The sequence below is a fragment of the Dasypus novemcinctus genome, chromosome 3, assembly GCF_030445035.2.
Source record: "Dasypus novemcinctus isolate mDasNov1 chromosome 3, mDasNov1.1.hap2, whole genome shotgun sequence".
Lineage (NCBI taxonomy): Eukaryota > Metazoa > Chordata > Mammalia > Cingulata > Dasypodidae > Dasypus > Dasypus novemcinctus.
In genome coordinates, this window is record NC_080675.1 from 181,685,695 (window position 1) to 181,698,637 (window position 12,943).

General features: G+C 40.3%; 1 protein-coding gene and 1 pseudogene across 6 annotated transcripts in view; one reads left to right on the forward strand and one right to left on the reverse strand.

Moving 5' to 3' along the window:
* The window catches only part of UBE3A (ubiquitin protein ligase E3A), a 131,183-nt gene that overhangs the window by 14,569 nt on the left and 103,671 nt on the right, over positions 1-12,943 (forward strand). The window lies entirely within an intron of this gene.
* On the reverse strand, positions 4,002-8,814 carry LOC101420687 (spermine synthase pseudogene; annotated as a pseudogene).

Sequence of the window (12,943 nt, forward strand, 5' to 3'; positions counted from 1 at the left end):
GACCTGACTTTCTCAACTGCCCTAATGCCCTGGGAGCCATCCTTTCTCACGAGAGATACAGTTCTATTTGACGGCCTTAGTCCTCCCCAGGATATGGGTCCACCCCAACTCTCACTTCTTGGGTCTCTTCCCAATGGTACAACCCACCTTGGCAAAATGAGCCTTCAGCTATTCCCCCGGAGTCCGTCCCGCATCAGACCATACCCCCTGAGTATCCTAAACAGGTAACCCTCCTACTTATACTTTGATACGATTTTCTCAACATTTTGTTCTCAACGAACACCTGACACTCTCCCATGTTCGTATGTTGCCCCTCCCTCCCCCCAATTTTTGGACAATATTACCCCTCTTTCCATCCCCAGCCCCCCTCAAACCCACAAAGCCCCACCCGAAGGCAACCCCTTGCCCCCATTTTGTCCCTTCTTTGTGCTCATACTTAACCGCCAGCTCATCACCGATTCCACCCCTGCAGACATTAACTCACATCCTTCCTCCACCCCCCGATTTCCTGTAAGCCTCTTTTCCAGACTCTAGCTCTCTGAGGCAGTTTGCTTATTTCATATCATTGAGGTCATGTAGTATTTGTCCTTCAATGCCTGGATTGCTTCACTCAACATAAGATTCTCAAGGTTCATCCATGTTATCACGTGTGATTGTAATGTATTTGTTCTTACAGCCGAGTAGTATTCCATTGTGTGTATATACCACATTTTATTGATCCACTCGTCTGTTGATGGACATTTGGATTGATTCCAACTTTTGGCGATAGTGAACAATGCTGCTATGAACATTGGTGTACATATATCGGTTTGTGTCCTTGTTTTCAGTTCTGATGGGTATATACCCAGCAGTGGTATTGCTGGGTCATATGGCAAATCTATGGTTAGTTTTTTGAGAAACCGCCAAACTGTCCTCCAGAATGGTGACATTCTAGTTTTAATCTCTTTTTTCTTTTAAAGATTTTATTCTCTCTCCTCTTCCCCTCTCCCCTTCCCCTTCCCCTGGTGTCTGCTGTCTACGTCCATTCGCTGTGTGTTCTTCTGCATCCGCTTGCATTATCCGGTGGCACTGGGAAACTATGTCTCTTTTTTGTTGATCATTTTGTGTCAGCTCTCCATATGTGCAGTGCCCCTCCTGGACGAGCTGCGCTTTTTTCACACAGGGTAGCTCTCCTTGCGGGGTGTCCTTGTGCTTGGAGCACCCCTGCATGGCACGACACTCCTTGCATGCAGCAGCACTGCGCGTGGGCCAGCTCACCATACGGGTCAGGAGGCCCTGGGGATTGAACCCTGAACCCCTCCGTATGGTAGATGGACGCTCTGTCAGTGGAGCCACATCCGTTTCCCTCTAGTTTTAATTTTGTTAGGGATAATGTAAGATACGATTGAACTCATTAATTGTAAAAGAATCTGGAGGAAAATTTCACAATAATAAAACATTGGGGCTGTGTGACAGATGCTTCTGTTTTCTAATTGTAGAATTATCCAGATTGAATAATATATTATTTTAAATCAGTTTTATTGATACATATTAATAATGCATACATTCTGTCCAAAGTATACAATCATTGGTATTTGATATAATTACATAGTTGTGTATTTATCACATCATTATCCTTATTGCAATAATAGTAAAAAACAGACAACCAGTAAAGCACCTCTACCCCTTAATAATCACCTTTCAATCTCTATGCTTCCCCTGGGGTACATAGCTGCTATTTTATTCAATCTTTCTAATTTATTTGTATGTGTATTTTGTATAGCTTGGTATTAGCCAGGCAAAGGGGTGCTGATGCAACGTGCCAGAAATTTATTGGCTTTTGTAAAGAGTATTTATTTGGAGTAAAAGCTTACAGTTACAAGGCTCTGAAAAGTCCCAGCTAAAGGCTGCTTTCTCACCAAAGTCTGTTGCCTTGCATTGAAGCAAGATGACGAGCGGTCTCTGCCTGGTCTCTCAGGCCTTCTCAGCTGCTCTGGTCTCTTCATCTGCAAACTATCAGGCAAATGGCTCATCTCTCTTTCTGGGGCTTTAACTGTTTGAGCCTTCTCCTTTCTGTCACACAGTAGCACCAAAATGACCACATTTACTCCTCTTCCATGTGTCGTCTTAAGTGAGTGTCTGTTTATATCAGCCTATCAAGGGGCAGGGGCTCAACCCAAGTAATGCCCTTTTGACATGGTTTACTCAAAGCGCTAATCTTAGCAGGTAATTTAATTAAGACATGTCAGCTGAATCTAATGCAGTCGAAGCTATAATACCCAGAGGAATACATTAATATATAAACATAATCTCTCTCTTTGAGAGTCATAAATAATCCCAGACTGCCACACTTGGAGTCAAGCAATATGGGGTACTTTTTGTCTCGTTTCTTTCCCTTAGCATATTTCCTTTTTTTTCCACTCTTAATGGAAAATTGTTAATATATTACTATACACTACTGTCCGTATTTTGGTTTGGTTGTATTTTTGCTTGATATTAACATGCTTTAACATTAATGTATATTTGTTCAGTTTCAAAGAAAAAGTCTTGTATATGCAGTGTTACCCATATTCATATTTCACATGAGGTTTTGCTATGCTGTACATTCCCATGTTACACTGTTTTAGCTTTCCTTCTAGTAATATACATGACCGTAGACTTCCCTTAGACTTCTGTTTTCAAATTGTAGAATTGTTGAGCAGATTGAATAATTTATTATTAAAACCAAGAAATTGAAATAATTTTAGTGATTTGGAATTTCTAAAGAACCTTTGGAGATGACACTGAGACCTATGCTTAGATGAGGTTCTTCCACTTGTTGGATGCCACATAATAAAAACTTAAATATATATTAATGGGGAAAAATAGCATTCTAATACTGTCAAATCATGTAGGTAAATATATAAAACTTGTTTTCAGGAAACTTTGAAAGGACCCAAAAGGGAGGTGAGGACTGAGGTTGCTGTAGAAGGAAATTTCAGTTCTCTTACACTGCACAGTGATTGTGGTCCCAAAGTTCTACTCTTACATCTGATTGACCAAAATGCCTGAATTTTCCAGCACAGTTTCAGTTTTAAGTATTAGGTTAGTTTATTCCCTTAAACCATGAAAAGGTCCCAGGGATTCTAACAATTTCATATTTCCAGAGATCTCTTATAATTTGTGGTTGTTTGCTACTCTTCTCAAATATCAATGAATAAAATTATTTTCAAAGGTTAGGAAATACAGAAAAGAAAAAAATTTTAATACACTTTTATTGTCATTATAACACATACATAAAAGTTAATAAACCATAAATATATATAATTACAAAGTGACCGCCTCTGTCAGCACCTTGGCCAACAGAAATAATAGCAGCACACCCAAGAGCCACCTGCTTTTGTTTTGTTTTGTTTTATGGATATGAACCATCAAGGAAGCTTCTGTCCTATAAAAAAAAAAAGTTACTTTTTCCTCTTTTCTATTAATGGAAGCAATGCTATTGATTTTTTTAACTCTCTTCAAAGCACCGAATTTTAATATCTGAGTCAATTTTTCGACAAGAAACACTGTCAGGAACTTACCTTAGGAGCAAAACAGTGATACTCATTCTTCCTAAATCCAAATTGAAGGTTTACCAAAACCAAAAAACCCACACACAAATAAAAAGTAATAAAAATCACTTTCTAGGGGTTTAGCAGCCTTCACTGGGCTGTCTAATCATCCTTTAACTGACTTTCAAAAAATAACACCCTAGCTCATCAAAATATACATCTTTCATTTGCCTTTTTTTTTTTAATTTAAAAATAATTCTAAAATGCTTTAAAGGAATTCACAATCAGTTGACTCATTTCATTGTCATCTAAATCAAATAAAGGACTATTTGTAGAATACGTGACTAGGCAATACTCAAATCTTCAATGTTTAGTTGTCAGGGATCAGATGTAGCTCAAGCGTTTGAGCACCTACTTTCCACATACAAAATCCCAGATTCGATCCCTGGTGGGGAACAGATGTAGTACCTGCTTCCAAAAAAAAAAGGCTTAGTTGTAAAATACCCACAACTACAATTAAGAAGGGTCACAGACGAATTCCATAGGACAATATAGGTGACAGGTACCAAGCTGTTTTTCATAAAGCAGCAGGGCTTCCGTTAAATTGACACAGTTCTCCTGTGTAAAATATTTTCCACCCTGTTTCAGTACTTTCATTGAAAGGTCAAGAATCAGTCTGAGAAACTCCCACCTGGAATCTTCTGGAGATGTGAACATTTGAACAGGTGTCAAATCATTAATCACATACATCTCCTCCTTTCTTTAGCATACATCTTCTATACTGAAATATAGTCCTCTATGAGAACCTGATAGCATACTCCTTTAAGATGGTCTAAGACATTACCACAAGTTTTCACATATATTTCTTAACATCCATCAATCACCATTTGGTCAGTCTTTATCACAGTGACCATTTTTGGTTTCAGTTTGACTCTTAACATAATATGCCCTCTACTTCCCAGAATCAGTACACCTTTTCCAGTGTAATCTTCCTTCTCACTGCCCATAATGGCCTTGGTATATGCCAAATTAATATCCCCACTGAGGATGTGAATATTTCCAAAATGCTTTGTTTTTGTTTTTTAGTCAATTTTATAGATATATATTAATAAAGCATACCGTCCATACAAAGGGTGCAATTAATGGTATTTGGTTTAATCACATAGTTGTGCATTCATCACTTTAGTCATTATTTTCATTATTCCTATAATAATAATAACATAAAATAAGCTCTACCTCTTAATAATCACCTCTGAATCTCTCTATGCTTCCACTCCCATATATAGCTGCTATTCTGTTTGTCTTTCTAATTTATTTGTATGTATATTTCATAAAAATGGAATCAATATGTAGTACCTTTTTTCTAGCTGCTTTTACTTAGTATATTTCCTTTTTCTTTTTTTAAAATCAGTTTTATTGAGACGTATTTGCAGACCATATCAAATTTGCTTTGAGTGTAGCATTATAATGTCCTGATAAAGGTGAGTTTTCATCATACACCTCTTCACAATGTCGTATTCAACCAGCCATCCATTAGCAGTGGGCTGGTAGCTATAATTGGCCCTTCCTTGAAGTATGCATGGTAATCACTTCCCCCTCTCATTACAGTTCTGACTCAAAAATGCTTTCATTCTTTCTTCTGCTTTTTTTTACATTTTTTTAAATAAAATTTTTTGTTGATGTAGGAGGAGTGGGGGTGGGGGGTGGGGTATGTGGGAACCTCTTGTATTTTTTAATGTAACATTTTATATGATCTATGTATATATATTTTTTAAAAGACATTTTAATAAAAATAAATAAAAGATGGCCACTGCAATAGCAGCCACCTCAACTATATTCAGAGGTAGGAAATGGAGGAGGACCATGACAGAAAAAAAATCAAAGGATCTCCTCACAAAAAATAAATAAAATTTTATGGGAGTATATCATTCATACATGAACATATGTAAGCCATAAATGTATAGTAAAATTTGTGAATTTACAAAACATGTATATCATCCACATATTTCCCCTCCACCAACACCTTGCATTGTTGTGAAACATTTGTTAAAAACTGTTCAAGAGAAGCCAGGCATTGCTATCCATCTGCCTTGTGGGATCTCAGTCCCCTCTCAATCAGAAATAGAACGGGCATCACCATCCCAAAATCCTCAAGATTGAGGAATGAACAGTCATAAGGGGGAATGCAACTATGGATTATAGACTTATTATTCCACCAATAGAGGAGCTTGTGTCATTGATACAAATGCAGTGGCTACCAGAGGTTCTGAGGGGAGGGAAAGGGAAAAATGGATATAACTGGGGCATTTTTGGGACATTGGAATTGTCCACATTGCAATGATGGATACAGCCATTATTTATTTTGTCAAAACCTATAAATTGTGTGGGGCAAAGTATAAACTATAATTAAATGATAGTTCTTGGTTACTAGCAGTGCTTCAATATGTGTTCGTTAATTCTAACAAATGTACCACTTATTTATATATGAAAGTAGGGGAGGGGATGGGATGGGGTGCATGGGAAGGCCCTTTATTTATTTTTAAAAATTTTTAACTTTTTTTTTTTAAGATACATAGATCACACAAAATGTTACATTAAAAAATGTTAAGAGGTTCCCACATCCCCCATTCCCCACACTCCTCCCATATCAACAACTTCTTTCATTAGTGTGATGTAATTCATTGCATTTGGTTATTACATTTTGGAGCACTGCTACACAGCATGGATTATAGTTTACATTGTAGTTTACACTCTCTCCCAGTCCATTATGGCAGGATATATAATGTCTTGCATCTGTCCCTGCAGTACTGTTCAACACAATTCCAAGTTGCAAAAATGCCCCTATATCACACCTCTTTTTCCCTCTCCCTGCCTTCAGCAACTCCCATGGCCACTGTCTCCACATCAATGATACAATTTCCTCCATTGCTAGGGTTACAGTTTTATAGTAGAATATCAGTAAGTCCACTCTAATCCATATTTTATTCCTCCGTTCTGAGAATCCTGGGATGGTGATGCCCACTACATGTCTAAATTGAGAAGGGGCTTAGATCCCAGATGGCTGATGGATGGGCTTCTCCAGGTTGCAGTTGTAGACTCTCTCGGTTCCCTGGTGTGGTGGTTGACCATCCTCACCTCCCTGTTAGCTGACCGGGGTAAGTCCAATGAACTGGAGAGAAGGTGTCGCAATTCTGCTGAGGCTCAGGGCCCAGCTGGCACATGGACAGTCCAGAGATTCAAGTCTTCTGGGCGTACACCAACCCCAGCACCAGCCACAGGTTCAGTAAAAGTGACAAAAGAGGCATGTGTAGAGAGGTCCCATCTGAGTCTAACTCCATCACACTCAGGAGCACAAATTCCACAATAGGGCCCAATGGCCAGGCACTGAAATCCAGAGCTATCAGCCATGACTGTAGGACCTGGGTGTCTCTAGCCCTTAGGAGTACCACTACCTGGGGTTGAATCTGCTTTGGTCATCTCTGAGTTCCTGCTGAGATTTGCATAAGCCTGACCCCTCTGATGACCTCCTGACTCATTTTGAAGTCTCTTAGCCATATAAACTCATTTATCTTTACCATTTCCTCCTTTTATTCAAGATATTTTTCTAGTTGCATCACCAGCTGGTGCTTGGTAGTAATCCCTTGGCTCCAGGGAGGGTCATCCCGGGAGTCATGTCCCGTGCTGGGGGGAAGATTGGCTTAGGGAGTGGCCACATTTGAGCAACATCGAGACTCTCAGGAGGTAACTCTTAAGCGCCCTGCAGTTCTAGGCCAAGTTGAGATTTTAAGCACCCAGGCTCATAAGCATAGTCATCAGTATCAAAGGCCCATCATTGGACCATCCTTCTTCACTGATCTTTGCCCTTGCAATTGGGGGATTGTTGCTGTTCCATTGAGGAATGCAACAGAGCTCCCCAAGATGGGAACTCAGCATTCCCTCTGTTGTCGTGTGAAACTCTACTTACATGTCAGTACCGAGTGAACATCCGAACATATCCATATACCTTATATGCATGCCCTGGAGAACTCCCCCCACCCATGCATCCCCCATCAATGACACCCCACAACAATGCTCCCCCTGTGTCATAGTTGAACCCCTCTGTGATCCAAAACTTCTTCAAAAGTATAGCCTAATGTATTGCCAGGTTCAATTAATAGGAAAATGAAATAGTAGTGATAGGTTTAAAGATAAGAAATGCATAATAATTTAGAAAAACTAAAAGTAATAAATTGGGGCATTAAAAAATGAAAAATATAAAAAATTTTTTGATGTTTTGCCTTTCATTGCTGTAATAGATATTGCCCTATTATGTACAGAGGCAAAGCAATCTCTTCCATTTCTTCCTCTGTCTTACATGTTTTCTTTATGTCTTCAAAAAAGTTTTAGGTCACAGTAAAGTCACAGAATACAGGGAGCTCCCAAAAACCCAACATCCTCTCCCTCCTCCCCCTCCTCAGCAATGATCTTTTTACATGTGGATGTTATATTTACTACAACTAATGTACAAATATTGAAACATAGTTACCAAACATGGTTATGTTATGATTTACATTATCGTTTACATTTTAGACTGTACACTTATAAATTTTTGGTTATATTATGGTTCACATTTTAGACCATTCACCTCTACAAATTTTTGGTGAAATTTAACATGGTCTGCATCCATAAACTGCACAATCATGCAGAACACCTCCATTGCCCCACAGTTACCCCCTCTTCTATCTACTCTATTTGTCTCCCCACAGGGTCCACAGTGACCAGCAAGCTTCATTGCCTGAAGGACAAGATCCATAGATACCTGCACCAGTGCTGAGGGCTTGACACACTAGTCTGTCCTCCCCCATTGGGAGTCACGATACTCTCGAGAGACACCCTCCCCTCTGTTTGAGAACATCAGGCCTCCCCGGGTGGTGGTAAAATACCTTCCCGCTCATTGTATGGGTCTCCACCCACTGATATAACACATTATGACAAGATGAGCACTCATGTACTCCCTAGAAGCCTGCCCCAGGTGCACCTTGTGCAAGATGCTGCCCATCAAACACCTTAAACCCATAACCCTTCTTTATTGTATTTTCTAAAGAGTTTTCTCAACATAGTTTCAACAATGTACCTGACAATATCCCATGTTCACTTGCTCCCCCCCCAACCCTACCCCCAATTCTATGGCCCATCTGGCCCATCCTTCCAATCCTAGCCCCCCTCAAGCCTACAAAGCCCAACCCAATATTGTCCCTATATCCCCATCTTATCACATCACTGCACACCTACTTACCTCTACTTTATCATAGATTTCACCCATGTGGACGTTGGCTAACAGCCTTTCTCTTTCCCCCTGTTTCCTGTAAGTCTGTTTTCCAGACTCTAGCTCTCTGGGACAGCTCGATTTGCCTTATTCATATCAGAGAGGTCATGTAGTATTTCTCCTTCCATGCCTGGCCTGCTTTACTCAACATAAGGTCCTCAAGATTCATCCATGTATCCCATGTGTTAGTACTGTATTCCTTCTTAACAGCTGAGTAGTATTCCATTGTATGTATATGCCACATTTTATTTATCCATTCATCTCTTGATGGGCATTTGGGTTGATTCCAATACTTGCATACCTGGGATGAAACCCACTTGGTCATGGTATATAATTTGATGTGTTGTTGAATTCGATTATCAAGTATTTTGTTGAGGATTTTAGCATCTAGGTTCATTAGAGAGATGGGTCTGTAATTTTCCTTTCTTGTGGTATCTTTGTTTGGCTTTAGTATTAGGATAATACTGGCATTGTAGAATGAGTCAGGCAATGTTCTTTCTATTTCAATTTTTTGGAAGAGTTTAAGCAAGATTGGTGTTACTTCTTCCTGAAGTGTTTGGTAGAATCAGCTGTGAAGCCATCTGGCCCAGGCTTTTCTAAATTGGGAGGTTTTTAATGACTGATTCTATCTCTTGTGATTGGATTGTGCAGATCATCAATTTCTTCTTTAATTAATGTAGGCTGCTTATATGTTTCTAGAAATTTGTCCATTTCCTCTAAATTGTCCTTCCTGGTATATAGTTTTTCAAAGTATCCTCTTAAGATACTCTTTATTTCTGTGGGGTCAGTGGTGATATTCCGTTTCTCATTTCTTATTTTGTGTGTTTGCATCTTCTCTCTTTTTTTCTTTGTTGGTCTAGCTAAGCATTCATCTTCTCAAAGAACCAGCTCTGTTTTGTTTATTTTTTCTAGTGTTTTCTTATTTTCTCTTTCATTTAGTCCTGCTCTGATCTCTGTTATTTCTTTCTTCTTCCTTTGGGATTAATTTGTTGTTTTTTTACTAATTCCTCCAAGTGTGCCTTTAGGTCTTTCTTTTTTGATACATGAATTTATGGCTATGAATTTCCCTCTCAGTACACTGCATCCTATACATTTTGATATGTTGTGTTTTCATTTCCATTAGGTTCAAGGTAGTTACTGATTTCTTTTGAGATTTCCTCCTTGATCCACTGTTTGTCTAAGAGTGTGTTGCTTAACTTCCATATCTTTGTGCCTAATCTGGTTCTCTGGCCCTTGCAGATTTCCATCTTCATTCCACTGTGATCAGAGAAATTATTTTATATGATTTCAATCTTTCTGAATTCATTTAGACTTTCTCTGTGAACTAGCATGTGGTCTGTCTTGGAGAATGATCCATGTGCACTTGATAAGATCGTATATCTTGCTGTATTTGTGTATAGTGTTCTGTATTTGTCTATTGGGTACAGATCCTCTAATATATTATTCAAAGTCTTTATTGATACTTTGTCGAGATGTTCTAATGGTGATAATGGTGTATTAAAATCCCCCACTATAATTGTAGAGTCATCTATTCCTCCACTTAGTTTTTCTAGTGTTTGCCTCATGTATTTTGAGGCGCCCTGGTTAGGTGCATGAATGTTTAAGATTATTCTTTTTTTCTTGAAAGATTACCCTTTTTAATAATATATAGTATCCATCTTTGTCTTCCACTATAGTTTTGCATTTTTTTAAAAAATATTTATTTATTATTATTTTTAATTACATTAAAAAAAATATATGAGGTCCCATTCAACCCCACCGCCCCCGCCCTCCACTCCCCCCACAGCAACACTCTCTCCCATCATCGTGATACATCCATTGCACCTGGTAAGTTCATCTGTGAGCATCACTGCACCCCATAGTCAATGGTCCACATCATAGCCCAGACTCTCTCATGTTCCATCCAGTGGGCCCTGGGGGGGATCTACAGTGTCCCGTAATTGTCCGTGAAGCACTATCCAGGACAACTCCACGTCCCGAAAACGCCTCCACATCTCATCTCTTCCTCCCGTTCCCCACACCCATCAGCCCCCATGGCTACCGTTCCCACACCCATTCCACATTTTCTCTGTGGACACTGGATTGGTTGTGTCCATTGCACACCTATGTCAAGTGAGGGCTTAGATTCCACATGGGTACTGGATGCACTCTTCCCGCTTCTAGTTGTAGACACTCTAGGCTCCATGTTGTGGTGGTTGACCTTCTTCAACTCCATGTTAGCTGAGTGGAGTAAGTCCAATAAGTCAAAGTGTAGGAGCTGAAGTCTGTTGAGGCTCTGGGCCTGGGTGTCATATTATCAGTCCAGAGATTCAAATCCCCTACATATATCTTAAACTCAGCACCAACTACAATTCCAATAAAGTAGCATGCAAGTCTTGTGAAAAGAGATCCCCTCTGAGTCCATTTCCATCACGCAGAAACACCAGCTCCAAAGAAGGGCCATCTGTCATGGCAGTGAACCCCTTCTGCCATGACCATAGAACCCGTGGGTCTCTTTATCCCTCAAAAGAACCAATACCTGGGGTTGTATCTACCTTATCTGTCTCTTAGACTCTGTTCAGTTGTACATAGGGGTATTCCTTCCGACAACCTCCAGACTCTTTTTTGGAGACTCACAGCCTTATAATCTCATTTCTTCTTTCCATTTCCCCCTTACATTAGGTCAAACCGCTTCCCGAAGTCATGTTATTTTATGTAGACAGGTATATTCTGCTGTTCCGCATTGAATCTTTAATTCAAGGTCATTTTCTAGTTGCTTCTTCAGCTGGTATGTGGTAGTGATCCCTCGGTGCCAGGGAGGCTCATCCCCGGGTGTCGTGTCCCACGCTGGGGGGAATGCATCACATCTACACGCTGAGTTTGGCTGTGAGAGTGGCCACATTTGAGTAACATGAACGCTGTCAGGAGGAAACCCCCAGGCACAATGCTACTCTAGGCCTTGTTCTTATTGCAGGTGCATAGGCTCAAAAGTGTAGCCATTAGTATCAAGAGCCCACTGTTGGGCCCTCCTTCCTTCCTGGTTCTTGCTGTTGCACCTGGAGGATTGCCGCTGCTCTCCCAGGGCCCACAACAGTGACCCCCCGGCCAGGAGCCCAGTACCCCCCCAGCTGTTGTTTTTAATTGTTTCCACTATGGGTATAATGTCAGCTTCAGAAGAGTCTTAGATCACCAAAATTCATATATACAATATACAGTATTTCCCCAGATCCACCATAAAACCTTTTCCCTTCCACAGCAATAATCTTTTAACTTATTCATATCATATTTCCTGAAACTGATGTACAGATTCCGAAACTATAGTTTGCAAACAAGGTAACATTTGTGCTTATTATGTGGTCCATACTTTAGGTTGTACAGTTTTCTAAATTTTTTAGTTATCCTATGTTTTGTCTTATGGTTTTCATTATTAGTCTGTCGTCCCCTATATGTTTTTGGTGTAATATTAGCTGTTTTATATTCATCCTCGTGTACTCTCACATAACTCCTCTTTTTCCCCCTTATTTACCTTTGTTCTATCCATTGCACGTCCATTTTCCCCTCCCCTTAGGGCCCACAACGCCTGCCAATCTAATGCCCTGGGAGCCGTCCTTTCTCATGAGAGATACAGTTCTCTCTATTCGACGGCATTAGTCTTCCCCAGGATATGGGTCCACCCCACCCAATGGTAGAACCCACCTTGGCAAAATGAGCCTTCAGCTATTCCCTCCGGAGTCCGTCCCGCATCAGACCATACCCCCTGAGCGTCCTAACCAGGTGACCCTCCTACTTATACTTTGATACGTTTTACTCAACATTTAGTTCTCAACGAACTTCTGGCACTCTCCCATGTTTGTATGTTGCCCCTCCCTCCCACCTATTTCTTGGACCATATTACCCCTCTTCCCATCCCCAGCCCCCCTCAAACCCAGAAAACCCCACCCGAAGGTAACCCCTTGCCCCCATTTTGTCCCTTCTTTGTGCTCATACTTACCCCCAGCTCATCACAGATTCCACCCCTACAGACATTAACTCACATCCTTCCTCCACCCCCCGATTTCCAGTAAGCCACTTTTCCAGACTCTAGCTCTCTGAGGCAGTTAACTTATTTCATATCATTGAGGTCATATAGTATTTGTCCTTCAATGCC